General features: G+C 36.6%; 1 protein-coding gene across 2 annotated transcripts in view; it reads left to right on the top strand.

Moving 5' to 3' along the window:
• Positions 1-27,473, top strand: part of LOC128984882 (serine/threonine-protein kinase PRP4 homolog) — a 116,451-nt gene that overhangs the window by 64,535 nt on the left and 24,443 nt on the right. The window lies entirely within an intron of this gene.

The raw sequence follows: 27,473 nt of genomic DNA on the forward strand, positions 1-27,473 counted from the left end.
TCAATTGAAAATGTCAAGAAAACATTTCAATTACTGACACAATGCTTTGAAATGAAAGACTTAGGAGTTGTTCACAACTACTTAGGAGTTTAAATTGATAAGATGGATGGAGACTTTTACATTCACCAAAGAAGAAAAATAAATAAAGTCATAATTGAACATGGGCTGGAAAACAGTAAACCAGCAAGAACACCAATGGAAGTTGGATTTATCAACTCAACAGCTATGTCACCAGATCTGCCGGATAACAAAATGTACAGGAAGGCAATAGGATCACTTCTTTATCTTGCTGTGACATCAAGACCGGATATTTTGTCAGCTGTTGGAATTCTAGCTAGAAGAGTTGAAAAACCCACCCAAAGTGATTGGAATGCTGTAAAGCGAATAATAAGATATCTGAAAAGTACCATTGACAAGAAATTAAAATTAGGGGTGGAAAAAGAATTGAAATTGTCATGCTATGTAGATGCTGATTGGGGGGGTGACTTAGCAGATAGAAAATCAATCAGCGGAATGATGTACAAGTTAGGAAACAGCACTATAAACTGGATTAGCAAAAAACAGACCAATGTCACTCTTTCTTCAACAGAAGCTGAATTCATGGCCGCAAGCTTAGCCACTCAAGAAGTAGTGTGGTTAAGACTATTGTTGAAAGATATGGGCTTCCCCCAAGAAAATCCTACAGTAATATTTGAAGACAATCAGAGCTGTATCAAGTTTATTGAAAATGAAAAGATAAGTGCTAGAATAAAACATTTAGATATTCGAAAACATTACGTCCGAGAAATGATAAATAAGAACGAAGTATTTCTGGAATACTGTCCAAGTGAAAATAATCAAGCGGACCTTTTAACAAAGCCACTTCTAGGGCAAGTGTTTAAAAGATCACTCTTTTACCTAGGACTTTACTAGGCATGATGATGAGAGGGTGTGTTGGAGTTACAACATCATCCAATTTACTTATTACCTGTTTTATAAAATCATATGTTATATATCTAGTTTTGTTATGATTATAAGTAAATAAAAGTTATTATTGTGTGAGTGTTATTAAAGAATAGTTGATTCAATTTTAACAACATGAACCTAACCAAACATAGGTAAATAAAAAGAGATTAAATTACCAGACAGAAGGATATAAAATGCCTTGTTACTTCACACAAATATTAAAACGAGTAACCAAGGCCGAAACGAACTATCCACTTCTGGTTTACATTAATCTGAAAATTCTTTATGGCAAACCCATCGTTTGAAAGCATAAAACATCGTAAAGCACAGGCCTAAGGCCACTACTCCCAACACCCCATGCGTGCCGGTTGGGACGTGCTGATCTTGCACAACTAACTAACCATAGTAAACACTGACTACTACTAATAAATTCGTATATGATGAGAATAGTGATGGGCAGATCCATGAAAATGTCGGTACTGGATCTGGATCCGGATCTTGAAAAATTTGAATCTTCGTATCCGGATCTAGATACACACTGTCATAAGGGCAGGTTAAAAAAACGTAACAGAATGCCAATTTAAATCATACTGTTTAAAATTAAATTGGTAATGTTTAAAGTTTAATTTATCTTATATACAGTAATATCCAGTTGAGCCCATAATCCCTAATTTTTTGGGGACACTAAAACTTTAAAAATCTTAATCAAATCTAAAATCTTAAAATCAAAATCTTAAAATGAAACTATCTAAAATGTGCTAAGTTTGCACGACCACCAAAAGGGTATCTGTGTATATTTTACTATATTTCGATCTTGAGTATGCTATATCGTGGTTTGTGCATGCAGCATGATCCAATTTATTTATGCCTGGATCACGTCTTGTTAATCTCTTCCTTAAATTCGTTCCAGGTCCACAGTACTGATAGCCGGGTAAGTGAATTTATACAGGTAAAATCATTATATGTGCTGTCATACACTATAATATATATATAGAGATTGGCTACCCGTACTTGGAATTGTGTCTGTGTACAAGAAGACTATACTGTGTTCTAACATATTAGGTGGGGGAGTCTTGACTTTTTATTCACCCTGTATGTGACACAGACACAGGGTATTTTACCTGTAGAATTTCACATACCCGGCTATCAGTACTGTGGACCCGGAACAAATTTAAGGAGGGGTGATCTAGGCATATATAAATTTTATGCTGCACGCAAAAACCACGATATAGCATACTCAAGATCGAAGGTAGGGATGTGTCGAATCTGGATCTCGAATCCACCGAATCTTTAGAAAAGATTCAGATTCGAGATTCGAGAATATTTTTTTTTTATAGAATTATGAGGCATATACTGTGACTTTGCCTAACCATAGAGGTTATTGACGTCGTTATATACAGTAACTGTGACATTGCCTGACCATAGAGGTTATTGACGTCGTTATATACAGTAACTGTGACATTGCCTGACCATAGAGGTTATTGACGTCGTAATTTACAGAACTGTGACATTGACTAACCATAGAGTTTATTGACGTTGAAAGGAGAAGAGGCAATTGAGGCGGGCGTAGGTTGCTTCTTTAAAGAATGTGGCAGTGAAGGCACAGCCGACCGGTGTGGCCCAAACTGGGCCCGGCTCGGTCTCTGCTCCGAAAAAGTCCCGGCTATAAAAGCCCAGGACGGAGGCAATCCTGGTCAAACCCTAAGGGGGGAGATCTTTCGCCGAGGTCTTGGGTGCAATTAAGGCCAAGGCTAAGCCAGAGCAGACAGGTACAGTTGTACGGTCGATTAGACGAACCCGGGACGGGGACGTTCTCCTTGAACTGGGTAAGTCGAAAGACAAAGCAGCCTTTACTGCCGAACTGAAGGCAGCTGTTGAAGGCCAGGGCACAGTCCGTGCTCTTGAGCCAAAGACATCAGTCGAGGTTCGAGACATTGATTGTGTGTCGACGGAGGTTGATGTTGTTGAAGCCCTTAAGAAAGCTATCCCCGAGCTTGGCGGGCAAACGGCTTTTCTTAAGGTGTGGCTCAAAGGTTTCCAGGCCGAATTAGCTATAGTTTTAGAAGTGAATTTCACAAATATAATACTAGACGGAACTATTTACTTGATTGCATATCTATAAAACTAGAAAAATCTAAAAAAAGCCATTTGTTTATGAAAGTCAAGCTTTTTAACAAGCTGCCAAAAGAAGCCTGGACTGTGAACCTAAGCAGATTCAAAATAACTCTGTCAAAGTGGTTTTTGGCCTGTGATATTAGTACATTAAGATTTTAACTTAATTAGATAGTGATTTTGTACTTGTAGTTGTTTTTTCAGTGTCTATATTAGGGGTCTGCGGTACAGAAAATTTAAGGTCGGTACGGTTTGGTACGGTACAATATTTTGTACCTCGGTTCTCGGTACAAAATCGGTACGGTACGCGGCTACCCGTATTTTTGCGGTTTTCTTCTCAGAACTGTATTTAAACCATTATTTTTAACTTTAATACGTTGACATTGCTATGAAAATGGATAGTATCCTACATTCATTGTTTTCTAACAACAATTACTGTACCACACATTATTAAAACAAAACCTTTTACTACTACGAGGATTGTGTCAAGAAAAATCACAGTTAAGATAAAGGCTTTACCTATTTTACTCTGAGATACTTTGAGTAGCCATGATAAAGTGGTTTAAAAATAGGATAAGAGTTTTTATGAATAAACATGTTTGAAACATTTATTGGCAAAATAATTTCACAAAACTGGTAAATTATTTCCAACCAACACAATGTCTAGTTGTTTTTTAAATTTTTTAAAACATATAAAAGCATTCAGTACGAAGACAATGTAGTTTTGCCAGCTGTTCACAGCAAACGACAATGAAAAACTGGAGGTTATGATGAAGTAATGGCAAAGAGCATTTTTTTTTTTACAGCTTCAAAACTAGTTATATGATGGATTAAACTTTTGCAACGTTTTTTTCTGAAACTTAAATTTGGATTATCACAGAGTAAGATTATTGTCTTTTCATTTACAAAGTTAACATCCACAATATGAATCATAACAATCATTAGTTTATCTCAGGCTCAATCCAATTTTCTCAGTATATTTTAAAGCTCTTCCAAAGAATCAAAAGACCCAGGCCTAGACCTAATTATTTAGAAGGGCCTATATATAAATTGATTAGGTTACAATGAGGGTAGCAAAATCACTATCTAGTTCATGAGATTTAGATTGCATAAAGTACCTTCAACACAATAAAAAATACATGAAACTAAAAAACATTTAAGCCTTAAACAGCCACATCTAACAATATAAGACAAGATACAGAACATGCAATGACATAATTTGAGACCGAGTAGGCTTGCATAACGAAAAAAAAATATGCAAACAACAACAACTATGCTTGTGGTTTGTCAATAGAAAGATAAAATATCTATAACACATATTTTAACTTATAAAATTTTATTGTAGATTAGTTACAAGTTTAATATGTAGCCATAAACAGTTTTATGGCAGTAGGCAATGGCCAGCGGCAAATTAAATATTCACGAAAATACTTACTCAGTTAGAGATAACATTTAACAGTCATCATAAAACTATTATTTTTATGATAAAACAGAATTGGGGAAAGTCGTAAAGAAATAAAAGTGATAAAACTCAACAGTTCTTGGAAGTACTTGAATACAACAATTATTGTCGTGATAAAATGTTAATGGATTTGGGACTGCTAATGGGTTTTTTATTGCATCTTCACCCTAGTAATAAATTATGAAGATTGTAAACAAACATCTGATAAGACTTTTATGTGCTCGGAACCAACTGCCGTTGACTACGATAGTAAACTGAAAGTAATTTATTATTGTAATAGGCTGTACTGATTCGAATTTGTACCTTGTAAAATGCTGTACCGAACCGATGACGGTAATTAAGCTTGTGCCGTACCGACTTTTTCGGTGCACCGCAGACCCCTAGTCTATATCTATATGTCTGTTTTGATTTATTATTTTATATTTGTCCATATTGCACATTTGATGTCTTATAATACTGTATTTGACTTTGTCTATTGCCATGTGCTTAACGACAATAAAATTCTTGATTCTTGATTCTTGAAGTAGCTAGGGGTAGGCTATTACCCCAACCCCACAAAAAAAAAAAAAAAAAAAAAAGGTGTGGCTCACAAAACCGAAGAGGAGTCAGCAGCGGATGGTGGTCGCCGAAATGGCAGACACATATGCCAATAAGGTGCTGGCACTCCAGCATCTGAGAGTCGGCTGGGTCAACTGCAGGCTCAGACAGAGAGTGGAAGTGAAGAGGTGGTTTAAATATCTCTGTTTTGGCCATTCCTCCCGTACTGCAAGGAACCCGACCGAAGCAAGAACTGCCTTTGGTGCGGGGAGGTCGGTCACATCCGTAAGGACTGCCAAGTCGAGACCTGTTCCCTTTGTAAAGAAAATGAGCTCGCTACAAACACTTGGGGAAGCATATAGCTGGTTCTGGACAGTGTAGTGTATTTAAATCTGCACTACAGCAAGCAAAAGCCCTCCCACGAAGATAAGAATCCTTCAGTCCAATCTTGAGCGATCCAGGACGGCTGACACACTTCTATGTCAGCTTGCCCTAGAACACGATGTCGACGCACTCTTAGTCAGCGAACAGTACCAGTATCGTGATAGGGACCCATCTTTTAGCGAATTTCCCATATAGGGAATAAGCTATTACCGTAGTACTCATGGTAAGACCTGGACCCGGGACCGATTTTTTTTTCGTTTTGAGGTCCCTAGAGGCCAAAAACACCATCCGTTCAAATTCATATATATATTTATATATAAATATATATATATGTGCCCGTTAGCGCGATAACTCGAGCAAAAATGATCCGATTTTGATGAAATTTGGTACAAATGTGTAAACCTACATTTATTTGAACGAGTTCGCGAACCAGCATGATTGGACCATGGGAACGGGGGTTTATGGGGGCTTTTATGGGGTAAAAATGGGTTTTTCCCATTTTTGACCCAAAAAACATAAAATTTTGCAATTTCTTTCCAAACAATTTTGTAGAGCTTAAAAAAACAAATAATTTAGTATATTGAAGCGTTATAATGCGCCTAATGGTTACGGAGAAAACTCCAAAAAATTTTAAATTTAAAATTCTCATGTTATTCTTATGGAGAATAAGTAAACTGTTGTAGTTTGCTTGTTTATTAACATGTTTTGCCCAAATTTGGAAAATGTTTTTATTTCTTACTAACTATTAACATTTTACATAAAAAAACACTTTTACCCTCCCTGTTGCAGCAAACCTAAGTATGTGTTAAACTGATTCTATTTAAATAGGGAATAAATGTGATATTTTTAAGGAGATATTTTAGTGTAAATCCAATCAGGCAAATGGAAATTCGCTTATTCTGCAGGTTTGCTGCGGCGGGTGTGATCATTAGCCGCGTGGATATTATTTGGTTCCCTGATAGTCTTGGTACTGCTGCATTCTGGGCGCGTAATGCAGCTAAAGTACAAGTGCGGGGTCACGCGAAGGGACGAGGCTTTGTTTGGGTTCGGTGCCGGGATGTCACTTACTTTAGTGTCTACCTCACTCCCAACGAGGCCATCCGCGACTTTCGTGAGAAGATAGACCGCCTGGAAGAGAGCGTGCGCAATACCTCAGGACACGTCGTCGTGGGTGGGGATTTTAATGCTAGGGCTGTCGAGTGGGGAATGACCCTCACAAATTCCCGGGGCAAGTACATTCTGGACTTTTCTGCCAGAGCCGGACTCGTTGTCGTCAACGAGGGCAACACGCCAACTTTCTGGCGCCCTGGGATGCGGGGAACGATCCCAAACATTACCCTTGCATCTGAGTCTCTTTTGCCAAGGATCAGAGCCTGGAGAGTCCTGGATGATTACACGGCCAGTGACCACCAGTACATAATTTTTGATGTCCTGAATGGTCATCGGAGACAAGTAGCCGCGTTTTGTCAAGTGCCATTCGATGGAATTAAAAAAAATTTGACGTGACAAAATTCAATGAAGCCATTCTACGAGTAACGCCGGTGGTTCCTCCTGCAACTAGCATGGCTCACGCAGAGGCGGTAGTTACATCCATGATGGGACTGATCGTCTCGGCTTGCGATGAGTCTATGTCTCGCAGGAGATCCCGGTGCAATAAGCGACCGGTGTACTGGTGGACTGCTGAGATTGCGGAATTGCATCGGTCAGCATTGAGAGCCAGAAGATTTGCTACCAGGGCCAGAGAACCTGTAGACAGATGTTGTAAGTCGGATGCTTACAGAGTGGCTAGGAGGTCTCTTCGTTGAGCCATCAACCGGAGTAAACGCAGTTGCTGGGAGAAATAAAGGGACGATGTCGATTCCAATCCGTGGGGCCTGGGTTAAAAACTTGTAACCAAGAAACTTGGCACCCGCTCTCCACCTTCCGTCATGGATGGGGCCACTATGGAGAGGATAGTCGAGTCCCTTTTCCCGGCTCACACGTTGCGCCCACTGCGGGATTTCTGAAGGGTGGATGACGTACCACTTTTCAGTCTTGGAGAGATGGAGGCGGCCGTCCTATCCCTGAAGAACAACAAGGCTCTTGGACCCGATGGGGTACCCGGCCTCAAGTCCTCAAGAAGGTTTTGACTACTAACCCCTTGATCCTTTTGGGCATGTAAAACGCCTGCCTAGTCGAAGGAGTTTTCCCCTTGTGCTGGAAAACAACTAGGCTTGTGCTTGTTGGGAAGGGGAAGGGAGACCCAGACCTGCCGTCCTCGAAAAGTTGATCCTTTCCCGACTGAATTCAGCCGTGGTAGGGGGGGGGGCCTGTCCCTTCGCCAGTATGGATTCAGGATGGGGCGATCTCAGTTGACACTGTTGAGGAGGTGAAGCAAGCCGTGATGAGAACAAGGATTTTAACGACTACTCTCGTAGGGTTGTGCTGCTCGTAACACTCGATGTGCGAAACGCATTTAATCCCGCAAGGTGGTGCGATATGCTGGATGCTCTGGATAACACCTTCCACATTCCGGCATACCTCATGTGTATCATAGAGGATTATCTCCAGTTCCGCCGCCTCATGTATGACACTACAGAAGGCCCACAGACGATGAGTGTTACTTCTGGTGCTGCCCAAGGTTCCATACTCGGCCCAGACCTCTGGAATGTCGCGTATGACAGCCTCCTGAGGTCTGAAATGCCTGAGGAAACTGTTTTGGTTGGGTACGCAGACGACGTTGCAGTTTTGATAGCTGCACGTAGCGTTGAGCTGGCTCATCTAAAGCTGAACCGAGTTATGCGTACCATAAACGCATGGATGGCAGACCACGGTCTCTCGCTTGCTTTGAGCAAATCTGAGATCGTGATATTAAAAAAAAAAATGGATTAACACCATTGTGCCGTTGAGGGTAGGGGCCGTCGAAGTCCAGACCGTTCGTTCTACCAAGTACCTTGGGGTTATGGTGGACAGCAAGCTTAGCTGGCGGGATCAGATTTTCCGTACGGCGGACAAGGCCGCTAGGGTGGTTTCCTCTCTTAGCCGGTTGATGGCCAATGTCGGAGGGCCTTGGTCCAGCCGTAGAAGGCTGTTCATGTCTTCTGTCCAGTCCGGACTCTTGTACGGTGCGGAGATGTGGGCAGATGCTCTCAATAAGGAGGTATATAGGATGCGGCTCGCCCGAGTGCAGCGTCAGGCAGCACTAAGAGTTGCATCCGCCTACCGAACAGTGTCTGAACCCGCCGTCCTGGTGGTTACTGGAGTATCCCCGTCAATCTTTTGACGGCGGAGAGAAAGGCAATTTATCAGCGCCGTGGGGAAGACCAGGCACGAACAGAGGAACGCACCCGCACCTACCAGCTGTGGCAGAAGAGATGGGAACAGGAGACTCGGGGACTCAGTTTTGACAAGGATATCTACAATGAATTACGCAAATTATGATTCCAATAGCTTTTTAGATACCTACCCAATAATACCAAAGTGTGAGAAATGTGGTTGTTATAAATATGCAAGATGTAAAAAAACCCAAATAAAACTATAAAAAAATTGCGGTAATGATTTCAGGATCCTTCTATATTCTTTATCTAACTCACAATACAAATTATAGGCTGCAGTTTTTTTTTTCTTAAAACATTATACTGAAAAGTATAATTTTTTACTTAAAAATTACCATTAAAGTTAGCGATTTTATTTATATGCCAACAAACACTTTGTGACCCACCATTTCAAGAGTGACCCAAATTATAAGTAATGTAGGTCACGTGACTGACATTACACAGTGACTCAAACGCATAAATGGGGAACTTCTATGTATTAAACAAAACTTGTGTTATCCTTTATTATAAAAGTGTCACCTTTTCGTTATTATCGTCTGCTAATAACCGGTCACATAACACTAGGCGAGGTTTGTAATTTTCCCGCAAACTTCGGAGCCAAATTCTTGCCGCCCACATTGTTGTATAATCCCGCCCATCATCAGAATAGGTCAAGTAAAGAAAGTAAACAGAAATAATTTTCAATTATATTGTGGGTTACCAATAAATTAATTCTCGACATTGAAAACTCAGAAGAGAAGTAATCTGGATCACACAATTCACCAAAAGTAATAAAGGTCACACATCAGATACTCAGATTTTGTGACCCAATTTACAGTGACCAACATTCGCATTTTCACTCTCGTCATTTACTAAAATGGAACATAGAGGCCCTGGTTCCCTTTGCTGGCCATCAGTTTGGTTAAGTATGTGTTTGACTTATATTTTCTTAGTTTTAAATAAGTTATTTGCCTTATTGTAACAGTTACTATCATTACACAAAAACTTAACGCTTACAAAACAGATTTTAAATAAAGACTTTCCGAATAAACTGGAATGCCTGTCATAACATCACGCCTAACCTACTTCATTCAACCACAGTCAACAATGAACTGAGAGAGGCCGAAATATCGATCCGCACAGAGTCGATAGGGTTGAAAGACCTGACGAGCACTGGTTCCGACCCTCAAACCCAACATTACATTCACAGCCAGGGACGCGACTTTTAACGATTGTTATTGCCAGTATAATTTCATTAAAAAGTCTGTTTGGTAATTTTTGTCAATATTTTAACATTATAAATTAATTCAAACCAAATATTTAAAATTTATTGCCTTAATATTACTGAAAATATAAGCTTATGTATTCAACTTCTAACCTAGGGGACAGGATTTTTCACTAAATATACCCATTTGGAACTTTTCAAACACTCTTTTCTTTACTAGTGTGGGGCAGGAGCAGAGAGAGGAACGGGGAGAGCGGAAAAGAGATTAACATGGTGTTCCGCTCCGCTTCTAGGAAAACAGTAACATTAAATTACCTAAGACAAGTGGAGTCCGCTCTCTGCGTTCTTCTCTCCGCTCTCTGCCTCTGTGCCTAGGAAAACCCAGCTTTACCTGGACCCAAGGCCAAGAGCCTTGGGCTCCAGCTCCCCCAGCAGGACCCTGTCCTCCGTTGCACCTCATATGTCAAGCATTCACAATGACCATACAAGAGCCAAGGACAAAAACTGTAATCCGTCAGTGTCATCCTGCTCACCAGGGTTTTCATGCATGGTATGCTTTTCGTGGCCTACTCTTGGGGTTAAAAACCAAAACGGCTTGATCATGGTATTACCGCCAATAAATCCTACTTATACCCGCATCATAGTATGGAGAGAAGTTATAAACAATCATTCAAAAGCTCCTCCATCCCTTCATACAGCAAACCGTTTGATATGGAATTTGAAACGTTAAACATATGACCATACAAGAGCCAAGGACAAAAACTGTAATCCGTCAGTGTCATCCTGCTCACTAGGGTTTTCATGCATGGTATGCTTTTCGTGGCCTACTCTTGGGGTTAAAAACCAAAACGGCTTGATCATGGTATTACCGCCAATAAATCCTACTTATACCCGCATCATAGTATGGAGAGAAGTTATAAACAATCATTCAAAAGCTCCTCCATCCCTTCATACAGCAAACCGTTTGATATGGAATTTGAAACGTTAAACATAATTTGGATTGCAATCTATATCTATAAAAGAGGAACTATGAGTACAGGGTGAGTTTTAATTGTCCCCCCCCCCCCCCCCCAACTTTCTTCTACATTTGTTGAAATATCAATCCCAGACCACTTCCAAACATTGTTGGGTAGTAAGTACTTCATTTTGACAAGGTGGTCATTTCCGGCCGCCATCTTGGATTCGCCATATTGGATGCAAAATATTTTTTTTTATGTAAAGGTGGGGTTGTGAGCCATTATTTAGAACTAGATTTTTACCCTGATTACAATGCCACAAGCAGTTTTTTTTAATATCTTGATCCATTCCAAAGTTATGAGGGCTTTTTATAACTTTATTTTTATCCCATTTTAACACTGTGCATTTACAAACTAAGACCATAATCTCAAAATAGTGATAGATAAAGATAAGTATACACTACCAGTCATTGTCAACCTATTTTCACTTGGTTATGACGTATGTATATTTTTCGGCCGCCATCTTGGAATGTGATAAATTATTTTAAACTAATGTACATGTTGCTCGAATTCGAGCAATTGCAAAGTATTACAGGAGTTATTTTAAAACGAATAACAGTCATATTTACAATGTGTTTAAAAGAGTCAACTCAAAGATCACCGGTGTGTAACTCAGACCATGTTTTTAATAAACCTAAAGCATTCCGGCCGGTTTTCTCCTTCTCAAAATGCCTCGCTGTACAGGCAACACAGGTCATTGATAGAGGGACAATTGAGAACGAAAAGTCGTTTTGGGGTAGTGTTAGAGCGCATTTGTAACCTAATAGTTGAGATTGTCCAGGGTAAGGTGCTGACTGTGATGAGTTAAGCCTATTACGCGCCACTGTACTGTAGCTGCGGTGATCGTTATCACGATTACGCCTCCTGTCTATGTTTCGTTTTCGTTGGAGGAATTTAAAAGAGAAAAAAAAACAACAAATAAACAAATTATAGCTACACAAAACAACGATAAATTCACAAATTTAAGTTACAATCATGCTAACACAATCCGTCATAGTGACACAAAACAACGATAAATACACAAATTTAAGATACAACTATACTAACACGATCCGTCTTGGGGGTTATGTTTACACAAACTCAAATCTATATAGCCTAAATAAAATTAGTTTTGTCTGTACATTGCTCAAAATTAAAAATTTTTAGATTATTTTTCCGTTTTATACATTTAAGAAGCCGAAACAAGTCTCATCTCTATTTCTGTCTGTCGGTCTGTCTGTTACGGCCCAAGAGGCATTTTACGCGGCCTTCTCCTGAAAAACCAGAGTACCTATCAAGATCCAAATCATTTTAATGTATTCACTGGATTGGCGAGATTGTCTTTAGCCATTAAAATATGGCCTCACTATTTTTTTTATAAAATTACAGATGTTTAAAAACCCGATTTTGTGCGATTTTTGTCAAGTTTTCTCCCAATGTCCATCACATAATCATCTATGATATAACAAACATCTGTTCGGATCAAGATTATTTTTTCTAGCTGTCACTGATATGTTTACATTAAATGTTGTTTACAAATACCGCAAACATTTCCAATAACGTTTTGAAAGCAAATTCTAAACCAAGTGAGATTAAAAACGATTTTCCTTACATAAAGGACTTAATTAATCAAAAGTTCAATAATGTGTATTGTAACAGTAAATGAAATTAGAGATTCTTTGTGTATAAAATTGTTCTGAAGTTTTGATTACCGGGAAAAAGACCTTGAATCAGTGTTGTATAGGGCTGGGAACTTACATTTATAAAATCATCGTCGCCAATAGCTTACTAACAAGGATTTCACTCATTGACGGAATTTCAATGGCGGTTGTGTGAAGTGTAAAGTGAAAAATCATAACTGCAGTGGGTGATTGTAATAGAGTTTGCTGGTTTACGGATGATGCTAAACTCGCTTTTCCGATGTGTCACTTTCGGTTTCTATTCACCGCTATGTGCTACAATCGCTGGACCATACAGCCAATAAGCCCATAGACTGTATCTTGGCCTACCCAATTATTCATGACAACCTATTCGACGACGATCCTTGATACCGGTACTTTTCCCTACAATACATGGCCTACCTACTTATCAAATCAAATTAAAAACTTTAAAAAACACAACATTGTGTGATTTTTTTCACATTTCCTTCTTATGTTAACTACATATACGAAACATAGTTTATAGAATACGCTATCTTTTAAATAACAAAAAGCTGTTTGGATGAAGTTGTTTTGTTCAAACTGTCACCAAAATGTTTACATTAAAAGTTGTTTATAAATAATGCAATTAATGGAAAATAACTTTGATTTTCGATAACTTTTTGTCAGAAAATCCAAAACCAAGAGAGATCAATGGCCTCGGAACTGGATTAACGCATTTATTTGGTCGGATGTACTATAGTTCTTAACTGTAAACGTTGGTTTTTGATACTGGTTTTTTCCTTACAACCGGTGGTATCAACAAGAATAATTTTTACGAACCAATACATCAAAATTTACAAATTAGATATCGTTGGTGTTGCACCTTATTTATTACAGTAGTATTCAATTTAACTGATGTCTTACTGTATAAGTTTTGTTTTTTCTTTATATGGTTTCAACTGACTACTATAAGATGCCCGTGCGTAGAACGAGTACACAGCTAGTAGTAAATAAATTTACTCAATGCGTTTCATTGAATTGAAAAATAAATAACAGCAATTAAATTATACAGCTGATCAAAATGTAAACAATTATGTTCTTCATAAGGATAACATGGGAACTTTCAAAGCCACTGGGGCAGAGCCCAAGGGACTTTTACAAAAATATAAGGCCAGTTTGCAAATCTACGCGACACGCTCTTTCCAATGAGACGTCAATGGATAAAATCGGTTAAGAAATGGCGGAGGAGTTCAACCGACAAAGTTTCATGTAGCGTATTAATTATAAAGATGTGTAGGGGGTGTTGTGACCCATAATTTTGAATTACTTTTTTAAGCAAAACTCAAAGCCGCAATCCATTTTTTGTTAGCAAGTAATTTTTTTGAAATATTGCAATTTTTTGTTGAAAATGTTAATATTTCAAAATCAAAATATAAAAATGAAAAATGGATCGTGAAATTGAGTTCAGCTTAAAAAAGTAATTCAAAATGATGGGTCACATCACCCCCTTCATATTTAAAATAATTTATCACATTTCAAAATGGCGGATCCAGGATGGCGGCTGAAAAAAATACATCCGTCATAACCAAGTGAAAATAGGTCGACAATGACTGGTAGTGTATACTTATCTTTATCTACACTATTTTGAGATTATGGTCTTAGTTTGTAAATGCACAATGTTAAAATGGGCTAAAAATAAAGTTATGAAAAGCCCTCATAGCTTTGGAATGGATCAAGGTTAAAAAAAAACTAATTGTGGCATTGTAATCAGGGTAAAAATCTAGTTCTAAATAATGGGTCACAACCCCACCTTTACATTTGAAAAAAATATTTTGCATCCAATATGGTGAATCCAAGATGGCGGCCGGAAATGAACAACTAGTCAAAATGAAGTACTTACTACCCAACAATGTTTGGAAGAGGTCTGGGATTGATATTTGAAAAAATGTAGAAAAAAGTTGGGGGGTGGACGATTAAAACTCACCCTGTATGTATGTACGTTATGGACTCCGAAACCGCTTGCCAGATTGTAATGAAACTTTCAGGCATTATTGTGAAGTTTGGTGCAGATCCGTCAAAAGGGCTCCGCCCCAGCAGTGGCGGCGATTAGGCTTGAGAGGTAGGGGGGCAAAATTTTTAAATCTAAAAATATTGTTGATAGGCCTACATCGTTCTTTAAACATTACAATCTTTATTATATTTTACTAACCTCGGAGATTATGTCCTTGCGTATACTTTTCACTTAATACTGAAAGTTAATTATTGGTCTCATGTTTAAAAATGTGCTAGTAAGTCCTAGCCCTTAAAAAAAAATCTTATTTCATTTCATTTCAGAAAAGAGACACAAAAGAACATAAAACATCAACTGTCTTCACTATTTGTGATCTATTTCTGACAGGTGACTAGAACGACAGGAGTTGCATAAAGAGGTTATGTTTTGCAACGTGTCGTGTCGGCCACTTGTAAAGTCGCTTTGAACATCAGTCAGTACCAAACAATCTGCTTCACAAAATAAAATACCCTTTTATAAATACATTGGCAGTTGTATTTACTAAACTTAACTATTAACTTGGTGGGTACGACCAAGGCCCCACTAGAAAAACAGGCCATGCTGCAGGATCCATGACGTCACACTAGTGGATAGATTTCATTGTTAAATTCAAAATTAATTGCAATCACCATTCCCATATGTTTTAGGTAAATAAACAAGCTGGCTGTTTGTAAGATTTTGATGGCAAAGAGTTTAGTACAACTATCCACCACTGTGACGTAGTGTTGCGCTGCCCGTGCTGCAGCATGGCCTGTTTTTTCTAGTGGGGCCTTGGTATGACTTAGATGTAGTCTCGCCACTCCACTAAAACTACAATTAGTCCGGTATCCGTCTGGCAATGCTTTTGTCCCGGTTTCGGGAATGTTCTCTCAAGCCACATTACAAAGACGCTGGCTACGGATCCAGGCAGTGCTGCTACCTTTGGGTGTTTCAGTGAACTACGTCCACTCTCAGGGCAACGCAGCACCCCCCGGCGGGGGTATTTTATATTATCAGTAAGTTTGGTTGGTCGTGTTAGGTGATTATAGTTTAACTTTACAATTAAAAATTGTAACGTGAGGGGCTCTCGCGGCTCGCACAATGCCCGACTCCTTCGCAGAAGAGTTTTACATCGGCTTCTGACCAGGCGCCTTAGACACGCTAGTCTTGGCGCGCAGTGTCACATTTGATGTTGACCCTACTCGGACAGTTAAAAACTCGGACAGTTGATATTTCAATATTTTTTAAATAATTTAAAAACTCGGGCAAATGAAAACTTAAGACAGTTGATTTAACCAAATATTATTATTATTTAAACCATACTCTTACAGTTAAAAACTCGGACACTTGATATTTCGATATTTTTTTAAATAATTTAATAAACTCGGACAAATGAAAACTCGGACAGTTGATTTATCTAATTATTATTAGTTATTTATCAAAACTCGGACAACTGATTTTTCAAATATTTTGTAATTTTTAACAAACTCGGACAGTTGAAAACTCGAACAAATGAACCTCACCCACATTTATTAGGAGTTACTGAACTGTCCAACAGAAGTATTTGCAATGTTATTTTCTGATTTTAAAATTGATTTTCTTCTGTATCATGTCATGTTTTTCAAAATAACGTTTCATTACCAAATCAGTTGAAAATTCTTTTATCACAGTGACTCTTAAAATTATTTCTTATCGAACTATCTTGTACCCTATTCTACGGGTTGCTGTCTGCCTTTTTCACCACTTTTGTCTATATTTTATCATATTATCTTTGACTATAAATGATATTATTCTAGACAGATCATCATAGGTTCATGAAATTATTGTCATACATGTTTTAAATCATTGGAAAAATCTTTGATCGTGTAATACAATACAAAATAATACAAGTGCAGAAGGGGAAGTTGCCCTTATGAGCCGTTTCCATATTTTGTGAAATTAATAATAGTTTAGAGCAACTGGATAAAACATTTTACAATATTTATGTAGAAATATGTGGATGTTTTAGAAAGTCATTAAGCTGGAAAACTTCAATTTACTGCAGAGTTTTCAGAGAGGTTACTACGATGTAATCATTCAACACAGAAAACTTGCCTAAAATGGTATACCTATCTTGAATTATTTGCAGTGGCCTACATTACGGACCGTGGCCCACTGGGTTGGTAACATAATTGAAAATAACACAACATTTTGGCTGTAAACAATAGCACAAAGAATTAATACTATTTAAGCAGCTACTGTCGTGACAGAAAGGTCATATTCCTTTTAAACTAGATCACATCATCCTTTATAAGATACGTTGATTAACAATGCATGTAAACGTCGATATTTACGTAACAGCCAATTTACAATATTTTTTGCTTTTTGGAAATGTTAAATTGCTATGTTATTTGCATTATTTGTTGCCAATGAAGCCGCACGACCATTTAAACGAGGAGGTCCCTAAAAGTTCAAGAATAAAAACTTCAGTTCAAGTACATTCCACTACACTTAACATTCTGTACAGAGATTATATTGACAACTTTATGTAATTGATAAGGCTGAGACAACTAACTGCCATCCCCCATGTCAAGGAATTCCAGCTTTAACAGTAACCCCACAACCAATTTCTCAAAACTATGATAGAGGGTTATTTATTGAACAGAAGTACGATAAGAACTGACGCGTTGTGACGAAGGAACCCTTTGATGTTAGAGTGTGTCTTCTCAACAAGCAGATATTTTATATCAAATAAAATCATAGATTAATCTGCATTACACTGATGAAATCGCGGAAGTGTTTAACTACAAAAGATCCACCAATATGATTTTAATACTATTTAAAGGTTCTTCCAAAAGAAGAGATACCAGTTAACATACTAATAATAACTCCGATGACGTACGGCAAGGGAAATATTTTAATCATTGAACGATCAACCATTTTTGTAACTAAACCAATTAATATTGTAGAATTTCGATAGCGTGTGTAGTGGACTGTATTTATGGAGTTTGATTCTTCAAATTAGAACACTGAGATACAATTGACAAGTAGTTTTAATAACAATTAAACTTTGAGTGATTTCACAGAACTTTACATTTTTTCCAGTACAAAAGAGAGAGAGGGATCTTAATTCTTGATGTTCATGTTTTTAACTAACAAAATTACTATAGTTCGGCCACTTAGAAAACGACCTGCGCGCTAAACCAATGCTGGAGGAGGTCGTTTTCTAAGCGGCCGACCTATAATAGTTAATTGTTAAAATCACATGTTGTTTTAAACATTAAAACAAGTTAAAAATCAATGCCATCTGTATTTATTTTTAGATAAAAGAAAGCATTATTATAACAAAGTTAATTATACTGAATATTACAGAACATACCCCCACCCGTGAACCACTAAGAGGGGTTCACCTAATAATCAAGTATTGAGAAAAAATTTATTTTAGAAATGAACATATTTACAATAAACTGATGATTAACAGTCTAACTTCTTTCATTATTCATCATTGATTGGAAGGGGTGAGACTTATTTAGGTCTGGAGAGTGTCTGCAGTTGTTAAACACTCATGAGGGTAGGACTTGTTGTGGAGGAAGATCTCCCATTTTCTGAGTGGTGGTCTTAGGATTGCATTTAAAGCATCGGATGCACTTGTAAACTCTTCTTCAAATAACACTTTGTGAAGATAGGATCCAAAACTTCTGAGATATAACAGCTTGTAAAAACTGAGGTTCAGCATGCAAGTGTTTGAAATGGTAGATCAACGATGAGATTGGTGACATGGTTAGTTTTGGGCAAGACAATAGGGTGCTTTGCAGCGTAGGATACTTGAGAGTGCTTAAGGCGACCTCCATCACGAATCAATCCATTTTCATCTAAGAAGGGGGAGAGAGACGCAAGACGGGAGGAACAAGGTTTTCCAGCTTTCAATCTAGAAATATCTTCAGAAAAAACTGTTTGTTGAATCATTTTACAGATAGTGATTGTTGCTTTATCAAGCTCTTCAAGCTTTAAGAACCCTGATTCTTTAACCTGGTTTTTTAGGTTATTTTTGAAGCGTAGAATGTAAGCGATGACTCGCTGGAGAGTTGACCAAGATGAAACCTGTTGAATAAGTCTGGTTTTTGAGTTGTAACCATTATTGGTAAAGGTTCGACCATACGTTCTGGCAATTGTTCGTCTTGGAGAGGAGTGAAGCGAGGAATAGGCCACGATTCCTGATCCAGAGATAACCAATCGGGACCGTTCCACCATATACTGTTGTCTTTCATAGAAATGGGAAGGGTTCCTCTACTGGCAATGTCAGCTGGATTACAATGAGTTGAGACATGTTTCCATATGTAAGTAGGAGTAAGTTCCTGAATTTCATAGACTCGATTTGCAACATAAACTTTTAAGCGGTAGGGTACAGTTTTTATCCATGACAAGACTACAGATGAATCACACCAAGCATGTAATTCGTTGACAAGGTAATCTTGTGAGAGTAGGGAGTTGCAATAGTTTAGGAGTTTGGACAAAAGATGGGCACCACACAATTCTAGTCTGAGAGTGGAAATCTTCTTAAGAGGAGCAACTCGAGCTTTGGCAATTAACAGATGTACGTTGATTTCTCCGGAAGAACTTGCGATCGGCTACGGAAACATATCGAGGTAAGCTAAGTTCACTTAAGAAAGGGAGTTGTTGGAGGAACTTAGACCATTTTTCAGTTAGATCCGGAGGTACAGGCGCATCCCATGATAAACCTAGTGCCCATAAAACTTGTATCAACGCTTTTACCCAAAGAGTGACTGGAGTCAACCAACCGTTTGGATCAAATATTCTGCCAACTGCTCCAAGTATACCTCGTTTAGTGGGAGGTGTGTCTGGGATATTCAACTGATAAGAGAAAATGTCTGAGTTAGGTGACCATTTTATACCTAGAACCTTGAAATAAGGTTGATCTGAGGAGTTGAAATATAGAGGAGTTTCTTTGTAAGAGTCGGGAAGAGTTTCCATGATTTGAGGACAGTTGCTAGTTTATTTCCTCAGTTCGAAACATCCTTTTAAGAGAAGTTGTTCCACCTCATTTCTTAGTACCAAAGCTTGTTCTATGCTGTTGGCACCTAATATTAAATCATCAACATATACTTGTTTCTTTAAAGCCTCAGCTGCCAGAGGGAAGTTTGCGCCTTCATCGGTGATAAGTTGGTGAAGTGTCCTTAGTGCCAAGTAGGGCGAACAGTTGAATCCAAACACAACCGTAGTTAAGCAGTAAACTGAAAGGGGGTCGTCTTTGTCATCTCTCCAATACAACATTTGATAGTTTCTATCATCTGGGTGGATCATTATTGGACGAAACATTTGTTTGATGTCACATGAGAAAACAATAGGGGAAAGTCTAAACTTTAACAGAATATCATTAAGATCATTATGTAGTTTTGGCCCTGTATGTAGAATATCGTTAAGGCAGACACCTGAGGAGCTGCGTGCGCTTGCATCGTATACTACACGAAGCTTGGTAGTTGAGGAATCTACTTTGACAATAGCATGGTGAGGTAAGTAAAATTGTTTATTATCACTGTTTGGAGGAGGGTTAACAGGTTCCATGTGACTAGATGACAATAAATCATGTATGGCTTTACTATACTCTACTTTTTTTGGGGAGCGAGCTGGCGTAGTGGCTAGAGCGCGGGACTTCGGTCCGTGAGGTCCCGGGTTCGATCCCCGCCAAGTCACCAATGGATTTTATCTAAGTGATAATGCCGCAACCCCTAGGTCTAGCCTGAAGTAATGTGAAAAACAATCCCAGGCTCGTGCCTAGCGTCCTAGGAAAAAAAAAAAAAAAAACTATACTCTACTTTAACTTCAGGCTGACTTTCTAATTTTCTTTCAAGTGATAGGAATCTATTACGAGCGCAAAATGATGAGTCACCAAGAGGGGGATGATTTTCTTTTATGGGTAGCCTAACAAAGTAGCGTCCATCTGAATCCCTAGAGACCGTGTTTAGAAAGTGATTTTCACAAATTTCTTGTTCAGATATTACGTGAAGTTTGACGGGAGTTCCTCTAGAGTCCAAAATGTCTGCAGAGAATTGTGCAAATCAATATCTTGAGTACTTAATAAAGAAACATTACCCTTGCATTGAGGGGCTGGTTTGTGAGGGACTACAGCAGGAAGAGTTGGGGCAAAGCCTATGATAAGATATCCAAATACAGAATTCATGGCAGCAGGGAGATCTTTGTTAATGATGATGCGTTCACCAGTGATTACTCGAGCGAATAGATCAGCACCTATGAGCATATCTATCTTACTAGGCAGATGAAAAGTTGGATCAGCCAGGACCAAATGTTTGAAGTACTCTTTAACATTAACTGGAACTTCTGAGTGTGGGAGGTTTGACGTTATTCTGTCTAGAATAAGGACCGGGTTGTTAGCAATCATTTCTCCGCTAAGAGACGATATGTTAACTTTTGACACACCTTTAGATTTAACTTCTACTGATGATAGGCCATCTATCTTGGAATAACTGAAAAATGTCCATTTAAGCATAAGCAGGTTAGCAATATTTTCTATTACGCAGCTTACCATAGATGCGGAGTCAATAACGGCTCGGGCTACAACTGTGTTACCGTTATTAGCTTTCAAGTGTACCAATGCAGTAGCTAGCAATATAGTGGTATTAGGGTTGGAGGAGACAGCTACAAAGGGAGGTCCAGGGTGATCATATGTTTGATTCATTTCCTTGGGCATCGGAGCATTATCTTTAAGCTTTTCATTAAGCCTATTATTAGTTTGATGTAAGAGGGAGTGATGTTTCAGTTTACAGTGAAAACATGTTTTATTTGACTTACAGTCTTTGACAGAATGAGCGGTGCCTAAGCAATTCAAACAGAGGTGCTTTTTCCTCACAAAGTTGTATCTTTCCTGTACGGACAGATCTTTAAATTCTGAGCATTGGTAAATATTGTGATCACTTTTACTACAAAATGTGCATTTAGCGTTTGAGTCTCTGAAAGCTAGTAAAGTAGTGCGGTTTTGGTTTGGTGTAGATTTATGTAGGCCTTTCTGAGAGGAGTGAGGGCTGGACCTCTTACTATTTTGAGCGAAACCTACATTGCTTGAAGTAGTTCTGGAGAACTGAGAGTTAGAGAGGTTAGCAGCTTCTAAGTAAGCACATTCATTTTCTAAAAATGTTATTACTTCACCTACGGTTGGTAGGTCTTGAGAGTTAACGCGCAAGCTTTCAAACTTTTTGCGAATGTCTGCGGGTAATTTCCTTAGTAACATGGCTGAGAGCAAGATATTATCCTTGGCTATGTCATGATTTAGTGCAATAAGTGCTTGGGCATTGTTTTTTTTTTTTTTTTTTTTTTTTTTTTTATTATAAATTAACGATAAAAATCATAACCGTCATTGTTGTTGATCATTTAGTAATATGATTATCACTAGGCTATTAACCTTGTACAAGGTATTCAAGACGTACTTTACAAAAGGGTAACTATTGTAAAAAAACATTAAATTTAAACTATTTTATTCTAACCATAAATCTTGGAATTGGAACTTATTGGAATTTTTACTTACAATTTGTTATCATTCTACAAATAAAACACTGGCATACCAAGGTTTATATTTTAAGGTGGCGGATAAGTAAAAGTATACCTTCACACAAACTTGACTAGTCCCAGTATATTTCTGAATACAGTTGAGCACCCTATATGAGTGTATGTATAGGAAATATGTTTGACCTTACCAGAACTAAAAATCTCTTATATCCGACTGTACAATATTTCAGTAAAAGAAGCGCTGAAAACCAGCTTTGCTGGGGCTTCTTGATTAACATATAAAACTTAAAAACTATTATAATAATGGAATGTAGTAAAGACATGTATTATTCTAAAATATTCACAAGTTTTCTAGGAAAACCTTAATACAAATATGTACCTGTATATTATTAAACGAAAACGTAAACTTTTAAACATGTAAAATGTTAAAAATACATGGATAGCAAAAAAAAAATTAAAATTGGGAGACAATAATAGTTGATGTATATCATAAACTTGGATAGTCTTTTTTAATAATTTTATATAAGTTTAAAAAGTTTTTACATCATGACTCGTTCAAAAGGTAGTGTTTTTAATTAAATTTGATTATAGTTATATCCACAGTATTTTCTGATATTATGAGAGTTATAGGTTAATTTATTTAAAACTAAAAGAGTAGCCTAACACAGCCTACTTCTCCTTTTTCGGAGCTGAAAATCGTTATGTCTCAGTTCACATGTTGATCTTGACAAATCAACTTTAGATTATATCATTAAAAACCAATTAATACGGCATTTTCAATATACTGAGAAATGAACGAGCGAATGTTCTTGAGGGAGAAGTCACTTAGGTTAGGTAAGTCTATTATGTTGTTGAGGTGTATGCTTATGATTTTCCTACTGTTTTGATACCGTTTTTGGAGAAGATCCCATGTTACATCATAGTTTTCAGCCGTGATTGGTAAATTCTTTATAAGATTGAAAAGTTCTCCCTGTAGAGTAGAAAGCAGATATTGAAATCGCTCAACTTTGGATATGTTTTCATTATCATGAACAGATACTTGAAACAGGCTAACATAAGATAACCATTGTTCCGGTGAACCATTGAAAGTTTTGAGAGATAGAGGAGGGAGTTTTAGAGAGTGGCTATCTTGGTTTGAGGAAGAGCTACTAGGCCTATGGGGTAGGCTACTTGATGGAGTATTTGTTATTGAGTCAGTGTTTAGAACAGGCCTATGACTTGTATGATCTTGAGAAAGGTGTTTCTTCGTGAGAGTTTGAATTCCTACATATACATAAGTCAGATATAGTATCTTGTAATTGAAAGAGTGTATCTTCTTCATAATCATCGGGAAGCGTGTCACTATTGAATAGTTTCTCAAGGGAGGTTTCAAATTCTGAGTATTTTCTAAGTGTTTCTGAATCTAAAAGTTTCAATTTATTTATTTGTTCTTGGGACAAATCAGGTAATAAATCTAAAGCTTGGATGTTAGTTTGGATTTTGGCTAAACGATTCGCAATTGAGTTTAATTGCCTAGACAGGGTGACGAATTTCATTTTTGTTTAAGTGTTTGGGAACTAGAATGAGAGAGAGATTAGAGATTGGCATTATCGTCTGCAATACGAGATACAGATGACAAAACAAACAGATGGCATTGTTACATTAGCGCTATTAGTGGTGGCTCTGAGCATTACAAACAAAAAATATTGTATGGTTTGATACAAATTAAAATGTCAAATAATAAATTACAAGAAAAACAATAGGAATATAGGAATAGGTAATGAATCAAAGTCCTTTAGATATTGACCTTTTAGATCTACAGTAGTCTTGGTAGTCTTCTTACTTCTTAGTGATGAGAAAGGAGTGAGGAGTTCATTTTAAGGTTTCAAGTTGGAGTTGGAGTAGAACTAATTGTGACTTATAGTTACCAAAAGAGCTGAATTTCAGATGATCTGCGGCCGAAGGACCATGTAGAATTTCGATAGCGTGTGTAGTGGACTGTATTTATAAGATAAGCAGAGTTTGATTCTTCAAATTAGAACACTAAGATACAATTGACAAGTAGTTTTAATAACAATTAAACTTTGAGTGATTTCACAGAACTTTACATTTTTTCTAGTACAAAAGAGAGAGAGGGATCTTCATTCTTGATGTTCATGTTTTTAACTAACAATACCCCCGCCGCAGCAAACCTGCCGACTAAGCGAATTTCCATTTGTCTTAATTGATTTTCAAATAAATATATTTTAATAACATTAGGTTTAACGAGTACCTAGGTTTGCTGCTACAAGGAAACTAATAAAGTGTGTTTTTTTGTAAAATATTGATAGCTTAGTACAAAATAAATAAATTTGATCAAAATACAAAATATATCCATAAGCAAGCAAACTACAACATTTGACAATATTCTTCATTAGAATAACATGGGAATTTTAAATTTACAATTTTTTTAATTTTCTCCGTTACTATTAACCGAACAAAAATACTTTTATATACTAAATTAATTGTGTTTTTAAGCCCTTTAAAAAGGTCTAAAGAGAAATTGGGAAATTTTGTGTTTTGAGGGTCAAAAGTGAGAAAAACCAATTTTTACCCCATAAAACCCCCCGTAAAGCCCCGTTCCCATGGTCCGATTATGCTGGTTCGCGAACTCATTCAAGTTTATCCCGCTTTACACCTTTAAACCAAATTTCATCAAAATCGGACAAAAATTACTCAAGTTTTTGCGTTCACGGATATATATATATATATATATATATATATATAAGTCTATATATATATACATATATATAAGTCTATATATATATACATATATAAAAATTTGAACGAATGGTGTTTTTGGCCTTTGGGGACATCAAAATGAAAAAGTAAATCGGTCCCGGGTCTAGGTCTTACCGTGCCACCTACGGTAATAGCTACTTCCCTATAGGGAAATTCGCTAAAATTACTAATAGTTAATTGTTTGAATCACATGTTGTTTTAAACATTAAAACAAGTTAAAAATCAATGCCATCTGTATTTATTTTTAGATAAAAGAAAGCATTATTATAACAAAGTTAATTATACTGAATATTACAGAACAAATATCATTATTGTTTTTACATTTATTACTCTTTAAACAATTCTATTCACTCAATTTATTGCACTTAGATGAATTAGCGTAATACTTGGAATTAACCGTAGATTTCGACGGGTTTCACCTAGTTTAAAATAATAGTTGTTAAGCGCAGCAACGCGTGCCGTGTAACTGCTAGTGTAGGCCTACTTATAAAGGTGTATTACAATTTTTTATTTGAATAATCTAAAATGTGATTACATTGATTACATTATAGAGGTTTTTTTTTAATGAAGCTATTTAACTTATCTCATAAATGTTTAATTCAAGCAAACCTCGGTCTACCGGTACTATATATCTTACTAATATTATAAATGTGAAAGTTTGTGTGTTTGTTTGTTTGAAGTTCAATCACACATTAACTACTGGACAGATTTAGCTGAAATTTGGCATGATGTTAGCTCACATTCCAGATTAACTTATATGCCTAGGCCTATTCTTATCTAAAAAATCCTTTCGGGCTCCACCCCAGTGGCTCTGGAATTTTCCATGTTAACCTTACGAGTATTCATATTTAAAAGGAATTTTGACATCTGTTTCAACTATACAATTTGTTTCTATGATATTGAATAGCATTAAAAAGTTTACCAACAGGGTGCAGCACTATTATTATTTTGCATTTATTACAACAGCTAATTTGAACTAGAAGCAACAAAAAGCTGTGATATACAATGAGAACTGTCAAAATAGGATTTTTTACAGTTATGTTTATGTTTTAATTTATCTTATAAATCCTATTTAATATTTATTATTTAATATTTGGTGACAAGCATTTAACAGAGATACTTCAGTACTTTGTGTATGTTTGAAAATGATGCAATGGAATACCACGCAACAATAGACTATAAACAATACAAATCATTAAAAATATATCAAATGGACAGAGAGTTTATACACTGCAGAGCATTAAAACGGAAAGATGAGCCTGCTGGAATGTTTTGTTCAGGTGGAAAAGTTTCTTTACCTTTATTAGAAGAGCGGATATAAAAAAACTATACCTTGGAGAAACTGAAGAGTCGTGGCATTTTTAGTTTCAAGATTTTATGTTGTAAGATTTTTTAGTTGGAGATTTAACATATTGTTTTGTATTAGATGGTTTCCATTTAGTTTTTAATTGTTATTTAATCGTTGTAGAATTTTTAATCGTTGCATGATTTTTTTAATCTGTGCAATAAATAATGATAATAACTTATTTTTGTGATCATTGGCGAAGCCACTGTGAATTATTATTTGCAAAACTGTAACAGAACTAGAGACATAGACCTCAATAAAAAGATTAAGTAAACAAATTTAGTAACCTTTTAAGTACCTATCCAGTTGTGTCACATGTTTTGATTTAGATTGTAATACTCTGTTTATTTCTTATTCTGTATGATGGTTACACAATCGCAGGCGAAGCCAGGAGTATGAGCTAGTTTATTTATATAATGATATATAATTATATTTATATATAGATATGTGTCTGTTAGCACAGAACTCAAGTAAAAATGATCAGAGTTTGATGAAATTTGGTACAAACGTGTAAACCTAAGTTTATTCTAAGGAGTTCATGAACCAGCATGATTAGACCATGAGAATGGGAATTTATAGCCTTAAAAATTGGTTTTTCTTATTTTTGACCTTCACAATCAAAACACTAAATTTCCCAATTTCTTTCTAAACTAATTTCAAGAGCTTAAAAAACAAATAATATAGGATATTGAAGTGTTTTTGTAGAGTTATTAATTATAGAGAAAATTCAAAAAATTTTAAATTTTAAATCCCTATGTTACTCTTATAGAGAATAAGAAACTGATGTAGTTTGCTTATTTATGCATATATTTAGATCAAACTTGGCAATTTATTTTATACTAAGCTATTAATAGTTTTATACTAAAAAACACACTTTATTACCCTCCCTGTAGCAGCAAACCTAGGTACTTGTTAAAACTAATGTTATTTAAATAGATTTAATTGAAAAACAAATCCGGCGAATGGAAATTGTCTTTGTCTGCAGGTTTACTGCAGCAGGGGAGTTTTTAAATTTAATTAGCTTTTTAGTTAACCCAATTATCAAAAGAAAATTGATTGTATGCCAAATTAGCTTATATTTACTATAAATACTATAATTTGCAGTAATATGTTTGATTATTATATAGCTATTATTGAAAAAATACTTTTTTATAAATATCTTAACTGATTGATGCATTTCTACACAAGTCATGGCCACAGTCTTAATATTATCGAATGTAAAAATGCA

Source organism: Macrosteles quadrilineatus, unplaced genomic scaffold (genome assembly GCF_028750875.1).
Source record: "Macrosteles quadrilineatus isolate MER2022 unplaced genomic scaffold, UCM_ALF_1.0 Scaffold_1__1_contigs__length_201487025, whole genome shotgun sequence".
In the NCBI taxonomy this organism is placed as follows: Eukaryota; Metazoa; Arthropoda; class Insecta; order Hemiptera; family Cicadellidae; genus Macrosteles; species Macrosteles quadrilineatus.